The sequence below is a fragment of the Staurois parvus genome, unplaced genomic scaffold (assembly GCF_062004578.1).
Source record: "Staurois parvus isolate SC_StPar_1 unplaced genomic scaffold, SC_StPar_1.0 ptg000712l, whole genome shotgun sequence".
In the NCBI taxonomy this organism is placed as follows: Eukaryota; Metazoa; Chordata; class Amphibia; order Anura; family Ranidae; genus Staurois; species Staurois parvus.
The window spans coordinates 570,676-576,675 of NW_028318508.1; positions in this window are offsets into that span (position 1 = coordinate 570,676).

Sequence of the window (6,000 nt, forward strand, 5' to 3'; positions counted from 1 at the left end):
CAACATATTTGGGGAGAATATTTTTAAAATATATTTCAAATATATTTTTCTTCCATATGGGAAAGGAGAATAGTTGGCAACATGCATAGATTGGGGTTGATTTACTAAAACTGAGGAGTGCAAAATCTGGAGCAGCTGTGTATGGTAGCCAATCACCTTCTAACTTCAGCTTGTTCAATTAGGCTTTGACAAAAAAATAAATGGAAGCTGATTGGTTTCTATGCAGAGCAGTACTAGATCTTGCACCCTCCAGCTTTAGTAAATCAACCCCATTGTGCATGAATTAGGTGTGACACAACTGTCTTTCAGCATCAAAGAAATTGCTATAAAACCACATTCTTCGGCACATAGTTTTCTCTATCTCTGTAGCTGCGCTTTAAAAAAACTGCATTCATTTTGTGTTTTAGTTCTGGCCACTGTAGGTATAAAAAAAATGTTTGCTGTTACAACATTAGGACGAAATGTTCTTTTTCTTGGCTTGTTATTTCTATAGAGTTTAAGAAGATATCAGATATTGCTGGTCCCATTAAGAGCCAGGTTATCTGTGTGATCCAATCGAATACATTGCATCTGAAAAAAAAACCTCACTGTGCACTGTCAAATATTTGTAGATATTTCATAAGGTCTTTCAGACTTTACTGTTTATGTGCAACTTACTGCAGGCAATGCTATCTCTTTTATTAAACTCATCTACCCCTTTTTGTTCTTCACAAGGTTAAAAGATATACATTCAAAAACTGAAGCTTACTCATTCTTGCTCTGCACATCTTGTCACATGCATTCCAGTCACTTCCTACTTTCTCAGAGTGGAAAGGTCCATCTGTTGTGGGCCCAGAGTTCTAATAAGAGAGCTGCTGAGAAAACCAATAAACCAATTACATGATCATAAAATTACTTTCCTGGCAATAAAACAGCATACATTTGGTAGTAGCCCTATACTTCCACCCATGGGACCAGTGCAAAGTTATGAAGTGTTGGTGCCCACACAACAACCTTTGTCCTCACCAGGTAGAGGAAGAATCTCTGGCAGAATTGTGTTCATGGCCAGGCCCTTCACACAAACGAATCTCATAACTGTATGAAGACTTATGTCTCCATTTCAGAAGGAGTTCAGGTCCCATTGTTTCCAGTAGCCCTATTAAAGACAAGCTAATTGTGGAATCCTTAGATGATTTCCTGTTGAGAGAATACTCGGTGTAGATTCCATCAAACAACATGACACAAACCTCCAGATATTCCAACAATTTGGATGGGTCCAAAACATTCAGTGTTCACCGCTGGGACCAATTAATTGTTCAGAATACTTGGGTGGTTTTCCCTCAGGGAAAACTTTACATACTCTAGTCTCAGATTAAAGCTCTCCTGGACCAGGGGCCATTCAATTCATCACCGTTGTGTAAGAATCCTAGATCTGAGGGTAGCCTCTTGTGGAAATTCCTTTGGCCTAGTACAGGGGTGTCCAAACTTTTTTCAAAGAGGGCCAGATTGGATGAAGTGAACATGGTGGAGGGTCGAACATTTTTCCGAACATTCTTTGAACCATTACAATTAAATGCAAATAAATTATTTTATGCCAAGTTAATTGCAAACGACATACTTTTCATTTCATAACATTAAGATCAACTGACAGCTGAGTTTTCACAATGTATTGAAAATAAATTTTAAAAAAACTTACCTGCACTAATGTGAAGGGTGAAAAAGGTAGCTGGAGCTGAAGTCTCTGCTCGGCAGCCGGGAGGGGAAGAGAAACACACTTCACGCTGGAAGCCCGGCCCTGACGTCACTGCCCTCTGTCGCTCCCAGCGCGGCGCAGTTACGCATGCGCACTGCTCTCAAGCAGAAGACTGTCTGCCACAGAAGGGAGGGCCGTGCGACAGCCGCATTTACACAGACCAGGGAGAACGCGCCGCAGTCAGGCATGCGCACTGCCCTCTGCTCTCAAGCAGAAGACTGTCTGCCATAGAAGGGAGGGCCATGGGAGGGCCACATTACACAGAGCAGGGGGGGCTGTTGGAGGGCCGTATTAAACCAACCCCCGGGCCGTAAATGGCTCGCGGGCCGGACTTTGGACATGCCTGGCCTAGTATGACCCCATACTTTCACAAGATGGCATTCTTTCTTCCTGAGACAAGACAATTTGGTGTTTGGACAAATGATTTGCCTATAATTTGCCTATAATTAATCACAGATCAACACTAAAGTGATGTGAAAAAATAGCCTGTCTTAGGAAAAATGACTTGATGATCAGAAACTTTAATTTGGTACCAGGCTATGCTTCAGCTTATGCAGCCCACGCTTCTTTGGGGAAGTCTTTAATTCTAAATTACAAAATATCCACAACCCTTTAAAAGATCATTATTGCCATCAGAGGTGAAAGAACATGACCTGCAGGTGGAGGATGATGGTGTGTTTGATGATCACTCATAGCTTGCACAGCATGCTTGAGGAAGAGGGTATACCCCTTGAAATGCATCAATAGACCCTCCAGCAGCAAGCAGCAGTAGACTCCCTCAACAGTAGATCCCTCCCAGCAAAAACTGCCCCTCCAGTTAAATATGAGACACCCCCAGCAACAATAGATCTCCACAGCAGCAATAGGCACCCCTGCAAAAATATATCCCCTCCAGAAACAATAGATCCCCTTGCAGCCAGCATCATTAGACCCTGCAGCACACTACAGCACCCCTTGCCATTACATTCATTCAGTGCTGGAGGTGCCAGAACTGTGTTCGCCCTGGATGTTCATAATGGAAGGCTATACAATCTGGATTCAAGGAAACAATGCCATGAAGGGTGGAACACAACAATTGTCAGAAGAATCCAGAAGTTTTATGTGGCAAAGAGACTAAATCCTTTCCTTAGCAAAACTTTATGTTCCAGCCTTGTCAGTCTTGTTTTCCAGACATACTATACATAAATGGCAGATAGACAGCCTCAGCTTTTACAGCTTAAATCTGGGGGAGTGGTCCCTCCCCCTGGAGGTATTCCAGGATGTGTGTCACAGGTTGGTACCTCCAGAGGTTGACTTCCTGACCTCTAGGTCAAATTACACACTAGGCAGTTTCATCTTTCTGTGTATCACTAGAGGTCAGGTACCTACTCTTTTTATTCTGTTTCAAAGACTGTTGGCCTCTTATTTTTTAGTTAAGATGCCTACAAGAGGTCCTTTGTGACTGTGTCTGAACTGGAAGCCTTATCGGGCAAGAAAACCTTCATGGTTTTGCATAGGACAAGGTGGAATTGAGGCTCACTTCTTCCTCTTGCCTAGGGCAGTTTCTATTTGTCTCCCAAATCAGGACATTCTTATTCTGTCCATTGGTCCACAAGCAGTTCATCCCAAGGAAGTTTCCTTCTATTGACTGAATTTTGTTAGGCTGGAGAGTCTGTCTCTCAGCCTTTATTTTTTTTCAGAGCCGCTCTTTCCTCTTTGTTTTCCAAGATGGACTCTATACTGATGCTCTGGGTTGTAGTTCTCCATCACAAGGTGACCCAAGCAGACCATCATCCAACCTCATTGTCTAGGTTTCAAGCACCATCCATTCCTGACAAGACACACTATTAAATCTATGAGTGCTTCTTAAACTGTTTGGCTTCAGATGACTGTTTCTTAGATCTTCAGGGCTGCCGCCTGGGCTTCTATACTCACTTTTCCTAAATTCTACCAGCTGGGCCTTCAGCCTGAACTGAACCAGATTCAGGTGTAAGACCCCTCAAGCAGGATTTTTGAGCTGAAGGCAGTTCCACAACTTTGCTGTTCTTGTTGTGTCTTGGGCTTGTTGATGTTTGTCTAACCTGCAGTTGGATTGCTTTTGGACATCCTTAGGTTAATTTCTACCTCAATGCATCTAGTTCACACTTTCCAACAACAGAATCATTTACGTAGTCAAAACAGCTATACTAAGTTCCTTTAGAAGCCAACAAGGGTAGAAGGAATCAGCACACAATCACCCTGCAGTTCCTAAAGTAATTTAAAGAGCCTACTAAATGGTCAGCTGGAGCCACTGTGAGTAGTTGCTGCACATTTGACCAAGAGGATTTCAACATCTTGGGCACTTTGCACAGGGGTGTTGATGGAGACAATAGGCAAGAGAGCCAAACGGCACATCCCTTAGACACAATGAGGGAGGCTGTAGCCCCTCACTTTCTTATGAATTAGGATTGCTTTTAGGCTTCCCACCTTGGTTGATAGTTATTGGACCACCACATGTATGCTGCCATGCTGGTGCCAGGAAAATTGAAAATTGTATCATACTAACCTTGTAATGTTCCTTTACTGGGGCAAGTCCTTGGGAGCATACGAAATCCAGTTCATTCCCAGTATTTTACAGGAAATGGACTATTGTGTGGGTGTTAACACTTTATAGCTTTGTACTATTCCTGCACTATCTTGTGGTTGGAATTAGGTGAGGCTACTCTCACAGGTATGCTGCCATGGATTGGTGCCAGAAATGAAAATTACGAGGTAAGTATAATACAATTTTCAATTTTTATGATACTATTCTGTGTTCAAAGTGCACAGAACATCCCCCAGTTGCCATGGTTTTCAGAGAAATGACATTTGAATTTGCTGACTGTTTGGAAATAATTGGCTGCAAACTGAGTAGATTTTAATAACATTTTCTTTTAAAATGGCTTGTGGCATAGTTACTATAAATTGTCACACATTGTATTAATTCAACGGAAATTATAATGGTTTGGGCCATTTTTTAAAACATATTTTTATGTTGCAAACATTTTTAAACTGATGTTTTATATCTGTGTTTTAAAATTTGTGTTTCCTAGCTGATTTGTGTCTCAACTTGCAGTGGAATTCCACACTGTGGATATGTACAGTATGTAGTCATTTCTATAAACAACAAGCAGTTTGTAGCCAGTCACTACATTATGTTCCACAGAAGCACCTATTCTTTGCTAAGTCCAGCCAGGGGTACCTAATCAAGGATATATGTTACCTAGTAGGAGGTGACCACTTTCCTAATTAAAAAAATACTGCATGGAAATAACATGTTGATCTAATAGCAAGGTGGGGAACAAGGCCATTTTCACAACTTAAGCAGCCCATAGATGAGTTGTTTTTTGTTCAACCAGCGGGCTGAAATTTGAAAAAAAAATAAAAATTACTCAATTCCCCCATCCACTCACTCGCTGAGACATTGTATTCTGACAGTGGGGAGGCTATAGCTGGCAGCACTGACTGAGTGGGGAATATCCAACAAGTTGCCCATACATGGATTGAAATTCAGCTGGCCCTTATTGAACCAGCTGCATTTCGATCCATGCATGGTGAGCTTTACTTCTATGATAGTGCGTTATACTCTCTGAACTGCTCCAGAAGGACAGGTGTTGCAGCATGTACGTCCAGGCACATTGCTTTCCTCACCAGCTAGGCCAGTTAACTGGAAGTGACTATGCGCAGACTTTACATCTGAAATTATCTCTGTCTTTGATTATGCTTTGCTGTCGTGCAGCTCCATAACTAGAAATACGTATCTCTTTTAAACCTCTGTTAGGTTTTACCTCTTCATGAGCAGGACATGTTTTTGCTATTCAGCACTGTGCTACTTATTTACTGGCGATTGCTCAGTCATGGAACATTGTACCCAAATAAAATGTATATATTTTTTTCACACAAATAGCGCTTGTTGGTGGTATTTCATTGCCACTTTTTTTTTTCATTTTCATGAGTGAAAAAATACTGAAAACCTTGGAAAAAAACAGTTTTTCTTAGTTTCTGTTATAAAAGTTTGCAAACAAATAATCTTTCTTCATAAATTTAGGCCAAATGTAGTGTGCTACATTTATTTGGTAAAAATATCCCAAATCAACGTATATTACACAGTCTTTGTGAAAATTATAGTCTACAAACTATAGTATATATATTTGAAAATTGATCAGCCCTGATGTACTGATGGCCTATCTCATTTCCTGAGGGCCAGAACAGTACAAATACCCCCCAAATGACCCCTTTTTGGAAAGTAGACAGTCCATGGCATTTAGTAT